The sequence below is a fragment of the Rhinolophus sinicus genome, chromosome 6, assembly GCF_057876585.1.
Source record: "Rhinolophus sinicus isolate RSI-liver-muscle chromosome 6, RSI-T2T, whole genome shotgun sequence".
Taxonomy (NCBI): domain Eukaryota; kingdom Metazoa; phylum Chordata; class Mammalia; order Chiroptera; family Rhinolophidae; genus Rhinolophus; species Rhinolophus sinicus.
In genome coordinates this window covers 4,516,801-4,539,484 of record NC_142506.1, presented here as the reverse complement: position 1 = coordinate 4,539,484, position 22,684 = coordinate 4,516,801, and the positions used below count along the sequence as shown (strand labels likewise).

The 22,684-nt window shown below is 45.2% G+C and overlaps 1 long non-coding RNA gene across 1 annotated transcript in view; it reads right to left on the bottom strand.

The window, feature by feature from the left end:
- Positions 1-22,684, bottom strand: part of LOC141567838 (uncharacterized) — a 181,966-nt gene that overhangs the window by 30,051 nt on the left and 129,231 nt on the right. The gene's annotated exons all lie outside the window — the stretch shown is intronic.

The following is a 22,684-nucleotide window of genomic DNA, read 5'->3' as shown; positions in this document are numbered from 1 at the left end:
TGTCAGCATTATGTGTTTTCAGGTGGCAGTGGCATAGTCAATAGATCTTTCTAGAGTTGAATGTCTCTGACATCACCAAGAGTAGTGATTTGCTTATGGCTGATTCCGAATACTCATCTATGTCCAGAATGAGCCTGTCAGCAAGAGAACAGTCAGCACTGCACACAAGTGCCCAGGAACATGCTCTGTCACAGTGACCTTGACATTCATTGATTGTGATCACCCAGCATCCTTAGTTCCAGGGACAGTTACTACACTTATTCCACTATGGCTGGGGCTCAATTCTCAGCTCCTGGGACCAGGCACAGCTGGGTGTTACTGTTCCCTGGGCACTTTGTCAGACTCAAGATGGGCACATAGTACAACCAGAGGCAAAAAAAAAGAAAGGAAGGAAGGAAGGAAGGAAGGAAGGAAGGAAGGAAGGAAGGAAGGAAGGAAAGAAAAAAGAAAGAAATGGAATTCTGGAAAGGGAACTCACTGTTTAACTGCAGCATTTAATTTAAGAGGACATAAGATTTGAAGGTGCTGCAACTTCTTGTGTCTAAAAGGGGACAGCTTGTCTGAGGAAGGAACCAATGCAGAGGAAGGTAAAGCTGAGAGATGAAGAGAAAGTGACCAGGTCCAATCCCTGAACAAGCCAGGCCTGAAATAGTCTTTGGAAACATTCAGTTACACGAGACCATGGCTTAAGTTACTCTGGATCAGGATCTCAGCATCTGCAAATGAAAGAGTCCTACCTGAGACAGTCATCAGCCTTCTGCTTATTATAATGACACTCCCTGTATCTCAAGAATGTCTTGGGTGAGAGACACAAGGATTCTGGTTGCTAAAATGAAACCTACATTTTGAATTCATACATTGTTCTTCTTCTGCTAATTTAGTCAGCGCCAGGCTACCACTCATGTTGGACCCCCTCTGAGAAGGCTGAGAATAGTTTTCGTCTGGACCTGCAAGGCTGTGGCCAGAACCTGGACTGAGTCAACTGGCAAAGAAGTCTTCCTCGTGACAGTGTCGCCAGCCCAGATCCACAAAAAGGGCAATGACACACACAGAAACACACACTTACGTGTATGATACAAAAATATGCATCTGTGTGTGTGTATAGTTGGTCTCCTACGCTAGGTGCTCTTGCAACATTATTTTAAACTTTACTTTGCAACATAAACATCATCACTATTTTCCTGAAAGTTCTGGGGATATTCTTTCAGAGCCTGGGCTGTAGTTCCTAAAGTCTTGTGCTTTGGCTCTCGGTCTTGGTCCCAGAAGTTGACTCCGTGGGCAGCCCTGGTGAGCACAGCCTCGACGACTTGGGTCTATCAACCCCTTGGAGCGCTCTGTGTGTTTGGCAGGCCACCAAGGTGCTCTCCTGAACCTGGATGAGTTTTACGTCTTGCGCAGAAGGGATACAGGACAGCCCTCCATCTCGCAGGTTTCAGGATGTGTATTTTCAGACTTTATACCCCAGGGATCTATTTCCTGTTTTCTCCTGTCTGATCAGTGAGCAGCCATAGTGGCAGATCCATCTTTCATAAATCGAGCCTGCCTGACACCACCTCTGCCTGAGAGGTGACAAGTCACCTGGGCTTCCCAATGATGGCTTCAGAATGTCCAGGAGGTAGGGATATTTTTGCAAACTTAGAGCAGAGCGACCGAGTTTCTTCCCCTTTAACATGACTGTTTGGCACTGTGGACAGTCCCAGAAGCACACGAGTGGGGCGGTCAGGCCCCTCCACCTCTCTTCAGCCTGCTCCAAAGGCCTGGTGAGTGGGCCCTTTCCATTATTTAAGTTCCTTCATAGACTCCGAGCCCAGAAACTGTCACGCTGAAATACTGTGAGCAAAACGGGTCTCATACTTTCCTCTAGTTGAATGGAAAGCTTCAGAAGTTGAAGATCTGTAACTATCTCCCAACCCAGAAAGTTTAAATATGTTCTTAGGGCTTGGATTTTTATTGTTGGTGTTGCTTTGGAGCTCAAATCAAAACTCTCTGAGCCCATTGCAATTTTATTGTCAGCACTTACGCCATTTTAAAAAGCCCTGACTGGACACCTCTTGTGGCCGGGTACATGCTCCCAAATGAGTAGCCAAGGCCCTTGTCCTCCGAGAACTCACAATACCTGGGCCCTACAACGTGTGTGTCACGGGAGGCAGAAGGAAGGAAGTGCTCACCGGAAGCCTGTTCTACAGGTGTGGGGCTCAGGAAAGAGGTGCAAACCCTGCCTGGTAAGATCAAAGGAGACTTCTCCAAGTGAGGTGTGTGCATGTGTGAATGTGGTGTGTGTGTGCGTGTGTGTGTGTGTGTGTGTGTGTGGTGTGGTGTATGCACATGTGTGTGTGCACGGGTGTGTATGTGTGTGTGAAGTCCTAAAGGATTTCAGAGAACAGGGAGAGGAAGAAAAAGTGGAAGTCTAGGGGATGTCATGAAAAGGCTTGGTGACACACGAACAGATCGGAGACGGAAGGCGGAGAGGCCACAAGCCCAGGTTACCCTGATAGTCTCTTCCAGGGGCACAGCTGAGAGCAAGGCCACCCTCAGTGCATAGGTCTGGGTTCTGGGAGGTGTGGAGGCACAGAAGGAGGCGGCATCCCTGGACCTGCCCTAAAGCCCCCGCGTCCGCCCTGCCCCCACCACCTATTGCACATACGCACTTGCCCGTAGACAACACTGTGGGCTATGACACTGAAGTACATGGGGTCCCCTTGACATTCCCTGGGCCTTCCTGCCTTCAGGTTCTGTATGTTCCATTCCTCCTTGCCTGCAATGTCTTCTTCTACCCCTTCCACTTGGTTGATGCTCTCCTATCACTCTTATCATCCAGCTCAAGTTCCAGATCTGGGAAACTCATTTTTCTCCAAGCAACTTTATATTCCCCTTCCTCTGTCTGCTCGTGAGTTTATTTATATCAGGATCCTTCTGGGTGTAAGTGACAGAAACCTGACTCTGACTTGCACAGTCAGAAGAGGGAACTTGATGGCTTATATAATGAGGAAAAGGTAATGACGGAGGTTATTCTAAGGTGTAAACGTTATAACTAGGGCATTGATGTCATTTCTCTGGAGCTTTTGGCTCGCTTTCCCCAGCTCCGATCTCAGCAGGTCTGTAAGTGTGGAGGCAAGTTGGCCCTTGGCAACACGGAATCTTTACAAGTCACGATCCTGAAGAGAAGACCCTTCCAGTGTATATGCGCCAAGGCTCACGCTGGGGGCTTGGCTGTCCCTGGTGATCAAGGGAATAAATGTGCTTGCTTATCTTCATGCAACCACATAGAATGGATTTTCTCACAGGAAAGAGAGAGCTTCTGTTACCAAGAGAAAGGGAAAAGGCAAGCTAGATCAGCAAAGACAAACCAAATACTCGCACGCCCACTCTGCTCTTTAATGTCACCACACTAACTCCATGGTTGGCTGCCCCGTCTGTCTCCTCCACTAGACTTGAGTCTTTGGTGGCCGTGATGGGAGCCTACCCACCCTGTAGTAGGAAGCCGGGGACACATGAACTCAGCAAACGATGGTGGAATGAGTGAGCTTGTCAGTGACTGAGGGAATGAATGAAAAGCATGCCAGTGAAATAGATGGGTCAGGTAGTGCCGTTTCCATCTCACAGTTTCCTTCCATCATTTCTAGCCTGGACAACTTTAATAGCCTTTTAATTAATCTCCGTATCACCAGTCTTGGTCTCCTCAAATCCATTCTTGACATAGCAACCAAATTGATATTTTAAAAACCGTAAATAATATTTCATTCCTTTGCTTAAAGCCCTTCTGTGCATTTGACACTGAACAAACACTTTTGCAGGGCTTCTAAGGACCTTTCTGACCTGGTTTTGTCTGCTTCTCCAGTCCTATGTCTTGCTAGTCTCACTTCTAACACCAGACCCCCCCTTGCCCCGATTCTCAACTCCAAGTGCTCATGTACTTTATACTCCAGTCCTTTTGAATTACTTTTTTCTTCCAAGGCACGAAGTTCTCTTTTGTGCTCAAGTCTTTGTTCCCTCGCCTGGGATGCACTTCTCCCCTCCCCCTCCCCCTGGCTAATTTGGACTCATGCTTCAAAGCCCAGCTATGCGTCCCTCCTAAGTGAGGGTTTCTTGGACTTCTAACCACTGTCCCTGCTAGGTGCTCCTGCGGTATCCCCTCCCCTTCCGCCATAGGGACACCTATAGTTCTCTACTGTTAACTGCTGATTTCCTGGTCTGTATCCCTGCTGGCTTGACAGCATGCTCTGAGGACCTGGGTGGAGCTCCACCACCTGGCTAGGACTCGGCACTGAAGAATGAGAGGTGGATGGATGGAATGAACACCTAAATTGACTGGTCCACCAGTGCACCAGGCCTGTGGCATGGACTGAAGCTAGGGTAATCATGGCAGGGTCCCATCCTGAAGAGGCTCCTCCATTCATGCACAATGGCTGCCGTTCACAGAGGTGACAGTGGCAGAGACTGGCACTGAACCCAGCCCGGACTCCACATTCAGGCTCTCATTCCATCCACCTCAGCTGTCCCTGTGTTGACATTCAGCTTGGCTCCATTCAGAAAGGACAGCTGGTGACTGGACCTGGCAGGGCTGGATATGGATGGTGAGGGAGGCTGAGACTCTTATGATGGAGGCAAACCTCTGTGAAACATTTAGGCCAAGCGTCACCATGCTCCAAATCACTGCTTTCCCATTCAACTGGAGAGAGGACTTATGGAGAGCATTTGGCTTGGAAAAGCACGTTGGGACAAACATTTCCTTCCTATTTGTACATGAGAACAGGGTCTCAAAACCCCCTCGGTGAACAATGAGCACGGCCTTCTGGGTAGAGCTCCCAATTTGCTGATGGGTTTCACGGCCGGGCTTCGATGGCGGAGGTGACGCTGTCATCACTGTTGGGAGTTATTAAGAGACCCAAGTTCTAGTCTCAGCCCGACTAGCAGCATTTGTGTGGTCATTTGGGGGAAAGCAAGTGCCACCCCAGCCCACGGAGGTCTCATATTCTTTGCCAGTGTTTGGCGGACTATGGAACACAGATCTGCCCAATGAGACATAACGGGGAATCTGTAAGGGGCTGTATTTCCAAATAAAAAGACAGAGGCTTCAAATAGAAAGCATTTAGCAACTCCTCCCTTTTTCTTGGGACCACAAGGCAATGAACAAAGAGAAAGAAAAGGTCAAAGCCCTGAGGAGAGCTGACCGAGAAGATTAGCATCTGAGTCTCTGCCAACCCAGTTAGGCCACGGAACAAAAGCCCTGGCCTTCTGGTTCCAGGAGATAATTTAATGTCTTCTTTGTTGCTCAGAGCCACTCTAAGATGGCTATTCTATTACCTGCAGACAAAAGCATTCCTAGTGGATATACATGGAATCAATTAGGTGACAACTGTTAGGTTACACCAACGGCAAACACAAACAAACCAAAATGAGCTGCTGGCTGGAGCAAGTGAATGATCATTCCAGGCTGGTCTCCAGTGGCTCATCTGCCAAATGAGGCCTCTTCAGAAATGCCAACGAGAGAACGAACAATGGAGCTAACTTTTCAGACACTGGGGTGGAACTTTCAATCTCTGCATTCGATCTGCCACTGCTCAATCTGTGTCATACAGACCCTGCATTGAATTCGTGTTTCTAGACAGTATGTCACGCAGGGGAAAAAGCAGGGCCATTGGATATACCTGAGTTTGTTACCCTAGAAAGGCTTCACAAGTGGTGACGCTTTCACATTGCTATTTCAGTGTGTTTTAGTCTATGAAATACAACATCTCATATCACACTTGGAGGGGTCAGGTGTTATTCTCTCTCTCTCTCTTTTCTGTTTTTTGGTCCATGAGAAATCTTACACTGATAGTGATTACAGGCTTTATTTAGCTTCATCTTTGGCGGTTCATTTTGACCATCCTATCACCTTAACCTCTCCTATCCAATCACTTGCAGAACTAGTCATTTTTCTGTGTTTGATTTCAGAACGGGAGTTTGGCTGGAACACTGAGTAGGTGGAGGGCAGTATTACAAGGTGAGTCTGACAAGTTCAAGTTGAGGGCTTTAAAGGGCAAGGGCCCTTTAATGCAAGTTGAAGAGTGGGGGTCTTATGCTGTGGGCACAGGGGAGCTGTGGGAGCATCTCCAGCAGCAGAAGAGGAGAAAGAAGAAGACTGGACAGGAGGAAAGCAAAGACGAGGCCTCCCGCAGGCAGTCCACCCACCTTCTCTTTCTCTGCCATATAGATAGCACCAACCAGTGTGTTGAATCACAGGAAACTCTTGTTATGGGAGAGGCCAAAGAGATAAAAGACTAGTCTTAGTCTTAGGGAGATGTTCCAATGTCCCCTTTGGGTATTTTGAAAACATAAGACTTTTGTTGGAGTAAAAATGGTCCACCTAGGCAAAATGGGTAGGGGATGGGGCAAGTCAGGCGAAGGCTCTGAGGAAGGGGAGTGCGGGCTTATTCCAGGGATGAGGAGGACACCCGTGCATCTGGAATGTGGCAAAGGAAAGGACAGAAAAATAGAAAATGAAGTCAGGCAGGAAACTGGAGGTCAGCTTGTAGAGGACTTTTGGCCATTGGAAGGATTTTGATCTTAGTCGGGGTGAGATAAGAAACCACCGGAGCGTCTCCAGCAGACAGAAGAGTGATATGAACTGACTTACATTTAACAGGCTGGCTCTGCCTGCTGGGTTGAAAGTAGGCTGAAGAAGGGCAGAGCGGAAGCAGAGAGACCAATTAGGAGGCACCGCAGATCCAGACAAGAGATGAGGGTAACCTGGGCCAGAGTCGTAACTGGGAAGGTAGGGAGAGGTGATCAGAATACGCAAATGTGTTTAAGGTAGGACTGAACGTATTTTCTCACGGCGTGCGTGTGCAAAATGAAAGAAAGAGTGGTCAGGGATGACTCCAAGGTCACTATTTTTATTGTATTTCTGTGTTCCCTTTATGTTGGGTCACGTGACCTTCTGCACACACATGCACTCATGTTCACACCTATATGGATTTCCAGATCATTCTGTACTTCTCTGGATCACAGATCATAGAGACTTAATGGGCCTCAGTTTCCTTATCTATCTAATGGGGGTTAATTAATTATGCAGCTCTCATGAAGTTGTTATGAGGGTTAAAATAAATATGTAAAATAGATATACGCTAGATGCTTTTCAATGCATGCCTCAATCTTGCTTCAATAAATGTTAGCTATTATTGCTATTATTTTGTTTTACTATTTCTATGTACAAAGTTGTCTAAGTTGCATTCCTCTGGATGTCAATTTTGGTGGACATGGGCTCTCAGCCATCTGTCTCCTGCAAGGCTAGCCTCTGCCCACCCACTCCCTGACCACCGTATTTGGCAAGGGAGGAGGAAGAACTGGATTAGTCAGAACCCAAGATAAACTTTGGGTGACCTTGGGCCAGGGGACAGGCTCTTCTGCCGTAAGGGCAGGAGCTCAGGTGTTTCTCTTTCTTGCCCTTCTAGCCTCTCGTGTCCTCATGGAAAGTAAGCAGGCCCAGGCAGGAACTGTTTCCTTGGGCTGGCAAAGGTACTCCCTGCTCCGTTGTAAATGAAGGAGAGAGGGTGGATTCAGGAGCCCCCTGTGACCCAGTCATCTCTTTGGCAGTGTGGCTCAAATACAACAGTTCTGAGAAGTGGTATGAAGGATGCGATCCAGACACAGTCTATTAGGAGGACATGCTCAGCTCCCCAAACAGCTCCCCAAACAGCTCCCCCTTCTGCACACCCCAGGGCCTCTGCCTGCCTTGCCTCCCTCCTCCCTGGCATCTTCCTAAAAAATTCTTCTCACTCTTCTGTGTCCATCCAGAAAACTTCCATAAATCAGAGCATCATCTCTCTGACACACGAAAGGATGGAGAGGGGCGTCTGTCAGGCACGTCCAGTGTGGCACACTTTGGTTGTGTTCTTTACCTCCCCACGGACCCTCTTCGTTGAACTTTTGTTTCACTCCTTTAAGTCACTGGACTTTTTTATCCTGGAGGGAAAAGGCAGACACCATCTGGGCTTCAGATAAACTCAGCCATGCTTTGCTTCTTAAATGGGAAGGCAATGGAGATAGGAAGGTATTGGAAGCTTAGCTGATCGGAAGGCAAAGGGACAAATGACAAAGAAAGGAACTTGGAAGCAAAGTGGCTCTGCCTGCTGGGATGGGACTGCATTAGATGACCTCAGCTCCACGGTGGCAGGAAGTCTGGTAAGGCATGCTGACTGGCTTACAGTTGAAAGATGCTGACCTTCCCTGGATGGTATTAATTTCCGGGAAGCCCAGGAAAGGCTGAGTGTGTTAATTATGGGATGTGTGGGGGCATTTGTTTAAAAATCCACTATTTAAAAAGCTCTGTATTAAGTGTTCTGAGCAGGCTACATGAATGAATAAGGCACAACTCTTTACCCCTCTCCATAAACAAGTTCCCATCTAAGAGGACAGATGAGGTCCATTGTGCAGGTCCAACGAGGGCCCCTCTGGTCTCCTCCTCAAAGGGTTATGGCAGCGAAAGGAGTGACACAGCAGAAGCATTGCCCCAGTGTGGTGAGCTCTGGTATCTAGGCTCAAACTGGGGATATTGGCCAGATTGGCAAGAATTCGCCGCAGACTGGGGTGAATGCTAATAGGCACTCTGATGACGACAGTACAGAGGGATTGTCAAAAGACCTCTCTCTACCCAACAGAGTTCTCACTCTCCCTTGTTCCCTCGTATCACTCTGCTTTTCCCCAGGTATCTCATTCCAGAACCTTCCATCAGCATGGGGACAGCACAAGTCCTGAGGGGAGAAGCCCACTTCACTTTCCTGGGCCTTAGTTTCCTTACATATAAAATAGGGTAGTGGGAGGGCTTGAAACGCATAAGTGTTTAGATCTCTCTCTTGTGAATGGAAGCCATCTTTTCTTTCTTCACGACTCCAGGCTTACTAATGTCTGAACATTTTCTATGTTCTGGCTAAACAGACTGGGGAGAGATGTTACATTTTCTTCAGTAGCCATTCTAGATTTTTGTTTACCTACCTGCTCTGAGAAAATCAAGTAGTTCTTCCCCATGTTTAATTAAAATCTCTCTTGTGGTAGGCAATTTCCTCCAGAGTAGATTCCATGAATGTAGAGAACAATAACTAAATGCCTTTTTCATATAGAGCATTTTTATATGCTCACATATACAAGTTAATTTTCTTTTACAACCCTATATTTAGCCCCGTTTGGGCCTAATTTCCATGCATTTGCATGTTAATATTCATACTTATGTAGATAGATTCCTGGATTCAATGGGAAAGAATATCCCACACAGACGGTTGGAAATGACAATTCAGTCACAGAACTTGATCGTAAGATGCAGGGGAAGTTCACTGGGCAGGATTGCCAAATTAAACACCAAGCTGCTTTTTCCGTAATGTGTGAAAATGGTTATGAATTATATTTTCTCATTCGTCTTCTGCCAAAAGAAGAGCAGAGGTAGAAGCCACATGTGGAAGGCATCCCCTGGCAAGACAGTTCTGAAGAATGACATAAGTTCTCTGAGATGTGACAAGCGTCTGTGCGGAAATGGGCCACCTGGTGCCAGAGACGTCAGTCCCTTGCCATGTGGAAGCCATTCTGAAAATGTATTGTCCCTGGCAGTCACCACTGGTCCCTTTTGATATATGGTTTCTCCGTCTAGAATTGAAACAAAAAGTAGAAGCTAGAGAGGCTGGTTTTAAGATAGTCACAGCTCTTGCGATACCTAGGAGTTAGGACCCAAAGCTGGGAAAGCTAACACTTACCAACTACGTGCCATGCACTAAATGATGTACTGGCTGTGCTGTCTTTTAAAAGCGACCCTATTAAACAGATATGATTATTTCTATTACTCAGAGAAAGATACTGAGGTTCAGAGAGGGTAAGTGGCTTGGTCAGGCGAAGCAGATGGCGGAACCAAGTATTGAGAGGAGATGTGTCTGATCTCAAAGCTCATTTTTATTTCTGCCTAATAGAGTCCCAGCAGTAAGCAGTTCACACTTTGTGGGCCTTACCATCTGTGTTGTAGATACTCATATGTGCCATTTTAGTGTTAAAGCAACCACAGGCAAAACTCAAATAAATGTGCATGGCCGTTTCAGTGAGACTTTATTTACAGAGAAGGCATTGGGTCAGATTTGGCATGCAGACGATGGTTTGCCAACTCTTAATTTAACATCTGAGTACATCTTAGAAGTCAGAGTTCAAATGCCACAAGTGTCGTCTCCAGCTTGGTGTCTTAGCTGCGGCTTTGAGCTCTTCAGCAATGATTCTTTCAGACCCCTGGCTTCTGAGTGATGGTATACACAGTTAGACAGGAAAGCTTATGGCTATGGGCCCGCCATTGCCTCTTTACATTAAACGACTTCCTTGGTCTGTGACAATGCTGTGTGGGGTGACATGGGTCAGGAAGTTTGTACAAATGCTGGGATGGTGATACTAAAGGAGCACTGGAGTCAGGAAAGGAAAATAAGATGTAGAGTTTGCATCAATGCCAGTGAGGACAAATCACTGTTCTTTCAGGGTGGAAGGTGTCTGATGTAATCAACTTCCCATTTAGTGGTCACTTACGTCCCTGAAGAATGATGCCACATAGAGGATTTGGGTTGGTCTCTGCTGGCATGTGGGACATCCAACAGTCAGTGACGATCATCTTCCATAGAGGAGACCCATATTGTTAGGTTTATACATAAACCCCATCTGTGCCACCATAAACAATATGTTCACAGGTCCATTGCACAAGCACTGGGGTGGCTGAAGGGAAGAGGCTGGCTGCCAGCAGCAGGATAAGTTATTCCATTCATTGGACTGTTCAGTGCCTCTGGTATGGCAGATGAGCTCTGTGCATTAATTGGAGATACAAAGATCCACCTATTTTGTAACCAGTCCCATTGATCCATTTGCATACATATTTCCCAGATTTCCTTTTCCCTAACCATCTAGTCACATGCCTACCAAGCTCCTGACCAACTGCCCAAGCCATTAACCACTCACCAGGACTCTGTGTATATCCATGCCTCAGTGTCCTCCCCTCCCTGAGAGTAAAGTGGGTACACTGTCATATATCTGCCCATCTGCTTCTTCTCTGCAGCTTTCAGGGCCACCGCAAGGTGAGGCTGTAAGGAGGCAGCTAAGTCCTTTCCTTGCCTGTCTGTTGATCACAGGGACCCTACTCCCTCCCTATGAGAGCGCTGTGAGATCCGGAAGGCGTACAGGTCAGTAGAAGGTGGCACGAGTGTCTGGGTCATCTTTCTGACATTTTCTCATACCCTCTGGATCTGCTCCAGCCCCGTTCTGAAAACACACTATGCGCCATGCAATGCATCACTGCTCACCGGCCCACACCTATGACACCTATGGATGTGACAGTCCCCAGCCCATAATGGGCAGGTTGGAGAGCATCAGCACTTGGTGTTTCATGGCCACATGCCCAATCTCTACTGTCAGGAGCTGGTTTTTCAGATGGAGTGGATTTCTCGGCTGCAGAGGTGATGTCATCGCTCCAGAATCCTAGGATTCTGCACTGTGACTTTCCTGATGGGGTTCATCAGAGACTCTACACACCGCGGGTGTCTGCTGTGGAGACCTCAGCAGCATGGCATCTGCCAGGTCGTAAAGCTCAAGTGAGCAAGAACTTGATACCGATTTCTGGACCTGCTACAAAGCCCTGTCTTTCTCTGGCCCCCAATTAAAAGTGGAAACTTTTGAATCACTCAATTGTTGTATCAGAACAAGCTACTCGAGGGCAATATATGCTGCCCTTAATGAACTTTTAGTGATAGAAAATGAAAATTGGAAAACACTTGTCTTCTCATTGGAAGGGGAAGCTGTGATACACTCCAACATACTGGGCCCCTAGAAATTTACCAGCGTGGCAGGTCCATTGAATCATTATGGGGTTTATGGCTCCCATGTAACTTGTGGGGCCACTTACAGTACTTGCCACCCCCTGCTCACCCAGTCTTACTAGCATGATGCCAGTAATATAGCGAACCAATCTGATGCCAGAGGGACGCTTCAATGATCAAGGTCGTTGCAGAATAATTTAAACAGACAGGTGTAAGGTTATCACCTTGAGAGAGCAGGTGGTAGACTGCTGCCCTTGCATGTAAATGTAAACTGTTTGTGATCCTCTTTACTGATTGCATAGAGGAGAAATTTCACCAAATCAGTAGCCACACACCAAGGTGCAGGAGCCATTGTGCTCAGCTCCACTATCGGGTGCAGGAGCCATGATTGGGGCCAGCACTTGCCTTGGTCCTACATCTGAATCTGGAAGTGACAGAAGAAGCCAGAGCCATGGTGAGTCTGGATGGGTCTGACTCAGGTGCTGGGGCCACTATGGCTCCCGTCGTGATGGCAGCTTGGAGGCAGGCCCAGAGATGAGGCGAGGTGGAATCAATCTTGGGAGGCACACCAATGAGGTCCAGTTAGCAGGATGATGAGGAGATGAACTTTTATGAGCTTAGCTCTTCTTGTGAAAACTTCATGCCAAAGCACAGCAGCTCATAGCAGGATGCGGTCACCCAGCTCTGGCAGGGGATTCACTGCTACGGACACGTTTCTGAGATCTCCTTGTCCATAGCAACTCTTCCGCCAGCCACATCACCTCTGTTTCTTCTCATAGCCCTCCAATGATCGTTGCTTTTCCAATAATCAGCAACACTCTCCATTATCTGTTGACTTAGACCCAAGGGTTTTAATTAAGAAACAACTGATTGAACAACAGTATTTACCCTACAGGTTGGTTTGTGAATATTAAATTAGGTAACACAAGGAAAGCGCATCGAAGAGTGTACAAGTATGACACCAAGAGAGAACTCTGTTTCCAGTACCAGTTAGCAGCACCCTCACTTCAGAAGTTGCTGAAAATAACTGCTGAAAAGGACAGATTTCCCATCTTAATAGAGATCTTTGCTAAAGCTTCACGTTGGCTATTACAGAACTGGGTCTTTGAACAGTTAGCAAAGGCTTTTGGATCCTGGATTGAAAAATATTCTTTTGACACCATTCCCCCAGTTGTGTTCCCCACTAGCATTAATTCATGTTCAGATGTCTGGAGGGCATTATCGTTTCCTCTCCACTTCACAAATTGTTACTCCTCCTTCAAGGTCGAAACTGAGGTCTAGTTCCTCTCTGAAAAATCTCTACCTACCCTAAGGAGGCCGACGTTCTCTTTTCTTTCTGGTCCTATTGAATTTTGTTCGTCACTCCATTACATTGTATCATATTGATCTCAGCTCTGTCTCTTCCAATTTGTGAACTTTGTAGGAGCAGGAACATATCTTAATCACCCTCAGATCCTCAAGGAATAGCAGAAATCTTGACAGGAAGTAGGTGCTTATTACACATTTGTTGAATAAAATCAATGAATATCTTTACGATGTTATACGTAAGTTCGTCTTTGTGACATTCAGAGTATTATCTTTTCTGTTCAAAAATAGGGATGAGTGAGGACTTTGTCACAATCTGGGCTACCACCACTCTATCTCAATAGAATACTCACTAAATTAAAGTGACACGCCAAGCCATTCAGGTCCAGGGTATAATTTGACTCCAAAAATAGAAGGGGAAAGTAAGAGGTGCTATTTGTTTCTACAGTTAAAGTAATTAAGAGTACGGTACTGGCATTAAGACAGTGGAACAGAATAGAGAGCTCAGAAATAAACCCATGCACATAGGGCCAACTGATCTTGGACAAGGACGCCAGGAATATGCAATGGGGAAAGGATAGTCTCTCCAACAAATGGTATTGAGAAAACTGAATGTCCACATGCAAAAGAGTAAAGTTGGACTCTTGTCTTATACCACACATATGAAGTCAACACAAAATGGATATGTAAGAGACTTAAATGTAAGACCTGAAACTGTAAAATTACTAGAAACAGAACAGAGAGGAAAGCTTCTTGATATCATGGGTGTGACACCAAAAGCACAGACAAAAACAAAACAAAAAAAACTAACTTAGACAACTGGGACTACATCATACCAAAAAGCTTCTGCACAGCAAAGAGAAAAGACATCTCATGGAACAGAGGAAATATTTGCAAACCGTATATGTAATAACCATATTAAGTTCCATAATGTACAAGGAACTCCTACGACTCATAGCAAAGAAATTAATAACCTGATTAAAAAAATTGTCTGAGGACTTGAAGAGATGTTCCTCTAAAGAAGACATGCAAATAATGGCCAACAGGTGTATGCGAAGATGCTCAACACCACTAATCATCAGCGAAATGCAAATTAAAATCACAATGAGATGCTACTTAACACCTATTAGAATGTTTGTTAACAAAAAAAAAGTCAAAAGACAATGAGAATGTGGAGAGAAACTGGAATACTTATACACCATTGGTGGGAATGTACAATTATACAGTCATTATCGACAATGGTATAGGAGTTCCTCAAAAAATTAAAAATAGAATGACCACATAATGCAGCAATCCCACTTCTGGGTATTTATCCAAAAAAGTTAAACTCAGGATTTTGAAGAGATATCTACACCCCCTATTCATTGCAGCATTATTCACAACAGCCATGATATGAAAACAACCCAAATATCCATCCAGAAATGAATGGATAAAGACAATGTGGTCTGTACACATACTGTGGAATATTATTCACCCTTTAAAAAGAAAATCTTGCCATTTGCAAAAACACAGATTAACCGGGAAAAACTTGTGCTAAATGAAATAAGCGTCACAGAAGAACAATTACTGCACAATTGCACTTACACAAAGCATCTAAAATAGATTTATGGACACAAAGAATACAATTGTGGTTACTAGGACCTGGGGGGAGGAGGCATTCGGGAGGTGTTAGTGAACGTGTATAAAATTTCAGTTTGCAAGATGAAGAGGTGCTAGTGATCCGATGTGCCTATAGATAACTGTAATCAAACACTTAAAAATCGATTGGGAGAGTAATCTTATGTTAGGTGTTTTTACCAAAGCTAAAAAAATTAAAGCTTTAATTAACAAGAGAGAAACAGAAAGAGGAATCTTCAATCACTCATAAGTGGTCTTTCTTTACTTGAACCTAGCTGAAATCATTACTAACCAATTCATTTGGAATCTGGTCTTCCCATTGAGAGGGTGACATTTTGGCATGTTCTGGAAGGAGCTGTAGGAGTTTGCCAAGCTCTGAAGCATATGGATGTGGACGTTGGGATAGAGGAGAGTGGGCCTGGGCACAGAATCCATGCAGACTGACAACTCTGGGCACAGAGGCCCAGAACTGCAGTATTTCAGAGGGAACTGCCAGCGGCTCTGTACAGCTGAGATTTAGGCTGAAAGGAGGGGGATGGTGAGAGAGACTAGTAGATAAAGAGAGAAGGGCCATATAAGAAAAGCAGGTTCCCATCACTCCAAGTAGTTTTAATTTTACCCCAAGTTTAGGTCTCGGGGACACACTGAAGGATTTAAACCACCCATCAGTATCTTGGATGTAATAATTAGGAAGGATGAAGAAGAGAAGAATTTGTGTTAGGACCCTGTAGATGGCAACCACTCACTCCTCCTTCCCACTGGCTTCTAACCACTTAAAAAATGGACTTGATGACGAAAGTACAGTATCACTTACTATTGGGCCACTTCAGGTCCCATCATTCCCCCGTATTCGGGGCTCCTTGATAAAACTAAACTCAAGAATGCAGTTTGAACACAAGCCAAATGAGCCCTCCTCACACCTCCTTCCAGCTCACAAAGACAGGTCACGTGTGGAGAAAGCAGGATCTACCAAGAAGACACCTGTCCAGTCCTTGGAATACAGGTGCTGTTCACGTACAGTGTCTGGCAGAGCAGAGGGGACGAGACCTGACATCCAGGTTTGCACTGGCTTTTTGGGGCAGCGGCTCTGTCCTCAGCTAAATGGTCCATTGTGAGTCATTCCTTTTCCCATGGAAGGAGTAGGGAGGCACCTGGGGCCAGGTGACCTGAAGAGCTCGTTCCAAGCCTGCTACCCGCTAGGAGGGACGTGAAGTTCTCTGCATTCTAATGAACACTGAGCTGTGAGGAAGGGGAGAGAGAGGAAGTATGGGGCATAGATGAGAGTTCCTACCTAACAGTAGGCCTAGTCTGGGGAAAACAACAAAAAGATGATGGCATCAACAGCCTGCCTAAGAGACAATGAGACCCGCAGAATGTCTTTATCTGATACCCTCAGAATGGAGAAGAGCAAATCAACCAAAATGGCAGCGGCATACGTTCACGAAGTCACCATCTTTAGAACCTGCCTTCCTGGATTATAACCCCATCCTTGGCATTAATTCACTGTGTGACTGTGACAGCACAGGTCACCTCTCTGACCCTCAGTTGCTTCATCTATGCAAGCTGCTTAGAGCCGATAATCTGTCACGTCCCTTCCCACGAAGATTTTAGCTTGTTGACACTTTTTCCCTGAGTCAAACTTTATAAATTTTCTTCTGCTATCAAAAACTGCAAAGCATAAAACTTAAATGACCAAGAACCTATTAAAAAATTAGTAGTTGCAACCCTAAGGAAATGAAAAGTTTAACAAGAGTGCCGCCGGAGCCTGCATGTAAATGGGGAAGAAGCGCTCACACAGAACCCCTAATTGGCAGCCGGGGCAGCCGGAGCTCGGCAGCTAACAAGCTAAACAATTTTGATGACATAAAATTAACACCAGGACATAGGAAAAGCCTGTTTTATTTGCTATTTTATGTGTTATGTGACAATTTAATTAAACTTTGAAGGGATCTAAGCAGTTAATTCCCCAGAGAAATAAACCCAGAACGACATTCAGGCCTGTCTCCTAAGGAGTTAGGCAAGGGAGTACTTCTGCATTTTATAGTGCTATAAACTCAACTTTTACTTCAGAATTAATGAGTGTGATCAAACAGTCTTGGCCTCGCCTACACCCCTTCTCCTTTCTCCTCTGGGGATTGTCTTGAGGCCATCTGGGGTCACTATGTGGACCGTGGGTAAAGGGGATTCGAATCCCATGTCACGGTCTGTATAATGAATCTCCCATGCATGTAGCATGGCGGGCTTGCCCTGGGCATTTCTGCGTTCTCCTCACAAATACTAGTGGGGATGACATCATCACCATCATCATCTTCGACATAGTAACAACAGCAGCAGCAGCAGCAGTGACCACAAAAGCATCAACCAAGAAAGGCTAGGTGATGGTGCAATCGCAGGCATTCCCAACATGCCAGGGCTTCAATCAGCAAAGGTCTGCTTCTCTCTCGTACTTCTTGGACACCCACAGTTCTCTAGGGCTTCTGATTCATGGTGACACGTCTCTAGTACCCAGGCAGTTGGGACAGCCATTATCTGGATTGTTTTGGTCTCAGTGGTGTAAGGAATGTTTCCCTCTGGAATGGACACATTTCATTGGCTGAAGCCAAAGCTTTGATCACCGGTAAGAGGGGTCCGGGGCAGTGCGATTCTTCCACATGCCTGAAGGAGGGAGATCTGGAAACATTTGCTGAGCAGCACTTCCTGTGTGCCAGGCTTCACGCTAAACAACGTATGTGTACGCAGTCACATATACGTATATATGTACCTATGGACTCGTTTAAATATTCTGAATAATATAAACATACCTGTGTAGTAGATTCAAAAGCTCTTGAAGTCTGGCATCTCAGTATGTACCAGCATTATACTTTCTCAGCTGTGTGTCTTGGGCAAGAAAATTAGCTCCTAATTTCTGCATTTTTCACTTGTGGAACAGAGAGGACCAAATTGCTTACCTCACAGGGTTGGTGTGACATTTTTCATAAATGAGAAACAAGGGTTAGTTATTTTTGGTGTTAGTTATTTTTATCCACAAGGAAGTTTCAATACCTTATCCAAAAAGAAAACAGAAAAAAAGAATGGAGACTGATTGAAAGGAAAAATTTCCTACTCTGGTTAGAAAAGGTGGTTGTTTTCTTCGGAAGAAAGTTAATTGACTTTAAGCTTCGTGTATGCTTGACTTCTTTGCCAATCTGCATGTCTGTCATCTTAAATTCTAAGTTCCCTCTATGTTTAAGCGTTGTTTTTCTCTGTAATTCCATAGTATTTGCTCTCGGCCTCTTTCAGTGTGGTATTAACAGTATGTTGTTTTAAAGCCCTGTTGAGTAGCCACCAGGCCCAGGGGCATGGGGGTGGGAAGGAAACTAATATGAGTGGGGTATCTACTACATGCTCAGTAAATAGTGCTCTAGGCTTTATAAATATATTATCTAATTGGTCCCTGCACTAATTCAATGAGTTATAGGTGATCACCTCCTTGCTGTACGAGGAAACCGGCTCCGGTAACAAAGAGGGTGACAGGGAGAAGCACTTGCTCAGGAGGAAACGGAAGTCTAAGGCGCCAAGCGTCCCAATCTTCATCTCCTCAGTGATGGGATCGTCTGGCGCTTTTGCTGATAGTAACAGCCTTGGATTAAAACTCGGTTAACCTGTCAATGCCAAAGTACATCTCCATCTATTTTGTCCGTTTTTGTGGAATCAGGAGCCCGTGGTAACGCTGACTACACAGAACCTCTTTGAGTCCAGGATCTCAGGAGGCGCACACACGACACCACTCAATAAATGTCCGTTTTTAACATTATTAGAATTTGACTTATCGTGTCTCAAATTTTCTTCTCTTTCCTAACACCCAAGATGATGCTCGAATGAGAAAGGAATATTATTGCTTTAAAAACCTCCTCTGTTCCACCGTCTTTTATTTACATTGTCTTAGATTTCAGATTTCCCAAGTCTCCTCAAAGTCATGTGGTTAGTAAGTGGCGGATCCACGGTTCAAAGCACTATTCACACATCTGCAAAAGGCACACGTGTTCCCGCCAGCACAAGAGCCCTGCTTGTTAATGGTAATGCTGGTGCCCTGTCTCTTGGCATTGTCATGAGGTTAATGCTTATGCACGCTCTCTAATCAGTGGAGGCAGGGAGAGGGGCTCTTCTTCTCCTTTTCAGGTTTGTTCTCGCTCTTTCCCTCCCCCCACCCCAACTCTAATTTCCTGCACTTCCAGGAAGAGCTGACCATGAATTTATTAGTGGTGTTAAGAATCATACTGTGTCAGCATGAAGATCTCTCTTTTAGCTTATCAAAAGAAAACAGCTTTTATTTTTAATGCTGAGGGAAAATTGGGATGGTAAAAGAGAATCAGGGAAAAGTGTGGGGGGAGGAGAGAGGTAAGTGGAATCGAGAGTTGTCAGGAAGGTTGTGGAAGGAAGGAGGGAAGAGCCAGAAGGTGGGAAGAGGCAAGGCCCACTGGGAGAGTAGAGGAAGGTGTGGAAGGGGAGGGGGGATGGAGGACGAGAGCAATGAGGAAAGGGGTGTGGACAGAGCTAAGGTCAAGTGAGGAGGCCAGTGAAGGATTACGGTTTTCCACTGGGTGCAGCGCCCTCGCCCCCTCACTGTGACTTTTTGCTGCTGAGGAACAGCAAACCGAGTGTGTGAAGTTTGGAGACAGTCTGTTGGACGCTTAATGATTTATAACAAGTACAGGAGAACGCCATTAAAAACAAATTCATCACCGACAGGCTAAATGATTTGCAAACATCTGCTCTGCAGCAGGACCCTCTTGGGAAGAGAATTTCCAGGAGTTGAAAGTTCTTCTAATGTAGCTGTTACAGGTGGGAGTTGAGATCCAGACACCAGCTTTTAGGTCACCAGCTTTCCCTCCAAGCTGATTAATTATGGCGATGTTTAAACGGTGCTCTTTGACCTGTCTAGTTCATGTGCTGAAAGTTTCTCTAAAGCTGGGCCCCGTCCAGAGTGATAAGCAGATTGAGACGTGGCTGTCTCCCTCCTTGGCAGTTTGGTTCCCTGAAATGACTCCGTTTCTTAGAAATGGTGGGTCTCTACCTCTGAATTTGCTGACCTGTCCGTCTATCAGCTGGCCAATCCCAGGAGCAATGAGTGCTCTGGCTAAATATGTTTACTTGTTGCCAAGAACTTGACGATGGGTCAGATGCTTCTGGGACTGGCCCCGGTTTTTCTCCCACCCTCCAGGCAGTTTAATTCCAGGTAACAACCTTTAGCTGTTGGCATCTTGCCCTACGTGCTCCATGCTCAACTGTTAGCCTGCAGGCATGGTGGATGGTTTCGACGTGCCTACCACTCCCCACCTGATGGACTGGAGTGTCCCCTAAGAAGAGGTTCTGAAGCCGTAACTCCAGTCCCTCCCAAGGTGGCCTTATTTGGAAATGGGATTATTGTCGATGTAATCTACAGATGAAGTCCTTGAGTGCATGTAGCTTGTATCCCAGTAGAAGACAGATCGTAAACAAGAAAACTCATATTCAGTGTTCTGTCAAGTAGTGGTAATAACTTCTACTGAGTAACGTAGGACGAGTTACAGAGTGATGCACCTGGGTAGGTAGGTGAGAGAAGGTGTCTTTGAGGAGGTCACACTTGACTAGGGACATAAACTGGTGGCACCACTGTCACCATCATCATCCTCACTGTATCAGTATCACCCTCCTCATCAGAGCTGGGACTGAACACAAGACAAGGCTCTTTTAGCAACATCACGCTGCCTCCTAGTGACTGAATAGAGGAAGAGAATTTATAAGCAACAAACAAACAAATACTAAAAGCTAAAATACAAAGCTGGAGTCTCTCCCCTTCCCCCAAAGTCAGGAAAGAGCTATGGAAGTAGGGCAGTACCAATAAATTCTCTTCAGAACGTAGGAAATATTAACGTTTGGAAAGTGACCATTCTGATTCCCATAGACATTCAGCATGACCGTAACTTGCAAAGGCCACTGTGGATTTTGTTTCTCCCTCAAGGCTGAATATGTGCGCGTGGTCCCATGGGAAAGAACGTCTCCTGTGCTGCACTGTCACCGAGAACAATCAGCCATAAGGCACAGGGGTTAGAAGCACGGAGTTGGGGCCACAGGGGACTGAACTGGAATCCCAGGTCTGCACTTCTCAGTGCGGCATTGGAATCGGGTGAGAAGATCAGCTGCGGAAACGTGAGCCCAGAGGCAGGTCTCGCTCACCTGAGTAGCTGGTGCTCACGCAGGGATCGAGGATGCACCTCGTGTCTCTAAGACTTATTTTTCACATATTTAAGATGGAAATGACGATACATACATCAGGTTTTTGTAAATCAAATGAGATAATGATTAGATGGCACGTTAGCACAATGCTTGGCACATAGTAACTAATCAATGCACAGTAGCTTTATCACTCAGCGCTTTCAGAATGAACACAGCTATGAATAAATGCAGACTATCCATGCTGATGAGCGCGTAGGATATGCATCCCTCTAACACACAGGAGAGCTAAAGCCAGGAAACGAGCGGAAAAGAAAATGCAGCCCATGTCAAGGAGCCTCAGCATCAGGCATCGGGAAAGGCCCCCAGAATCTTCAGGTGAAAATAAGAGCTCCGACTCGGGTGGCATTTAGGGCCATCGCCTGCATATGCCAGGAATTGCACGCACTTCATGTGTCTGTATATAATTTTATTAAACATCTCATACTGAGTCGGCGGCATGGTTACGGTCAGACTTACAGATCTGGTAGGCAACAGATTTAGGGATTAATCCAGTTCTTTCCCCAGAAGATATAAGGGTGATGTTAACTTCTACAGTCGATCAGTTCCCATGCCAGTCTTCATAGCTATCATGTCATGGATTTATTCAGGACCTCAGCCATCTCTACTATAGTCTGAGTTCATTAACAACCTATCTTTGGGTTTTCTAATCCATCAAATGGAAAAAAAAAATAATGTGTTCTGCCTACCTCTCAGAATTGTTCAGAGAACCAAACAAAACAGTCAAGTATTATGAAATGGTAAATGTAATATTATTATTACTAAATTAAGGTAATGTTGTATACTTCTTATAATTTTTAAAGAAAAGTTGCAAGGTCATGTTTGTAACGGCCTCCCCCCACACAAGCAAGTCTGTTATACAAACTTGAGGCTTCTCAGAACCTGCTATCCAGTTATAAGAATTTCAGTTGTCCATCAACAGTCAAGAAACCCTCATAAATATGGACAGATAATTTTTGACAAAGAAGCAAAAAATATACAATGGAGAAAAGACAGTCTCTTCAATAAATGGTGCTAAGAGAATTGGAAAGCCACATGCAAAAGAATGAAAATAGACTGCTATCTGTCACCATGCACAAAAATTAATTCAAAATGGATCAAAGACCTAAGCCTAAGACCTGAAACAATAAACTGCATAGAAGAAAACATAAGTACTAAACTTATGGACCTTGGGTTCAAAGAGCATTTTATGAATTTGACTCCAAAGGCAAGGGAAGTAAAAGCTAAAATAAATGAATGGACTATATCAAACTTAAAAGCTTCTGCACAGCACAAGAAACCATAGACAAAATAAAGAGGCAAACAACTGAATGGGAGAAGATTTTTGCAAACAGTACATCCAATAAGGGGCTAATAGCCAAAATATGCAAGGAACTCATGCAACTCAACAACAAAAAAACAAACAACCCAATTGAAAAATGGGCAGAGGACTTGAAGAGACATTTCTCCAAAGAGGACATACAAATGGCAAATAGACATATGAAAAAATGCTCAAAATCACTAATCATCAGAGAAATGCAAATAAAAACCACAATGAGATATCACGTCACCCCAGTCAGAATGGCTGCCATCAACAAGACAAATAGTAACAAGTGTTGGAGAGGCTGTGGAAAAAAAGGAACCCTCATACACTGTTGGTGGGAATGCAGACTGGTGCAGCCACTATGGAAGGCAGTGTGGAGGTTCCTCAAGAAATTAAAAAT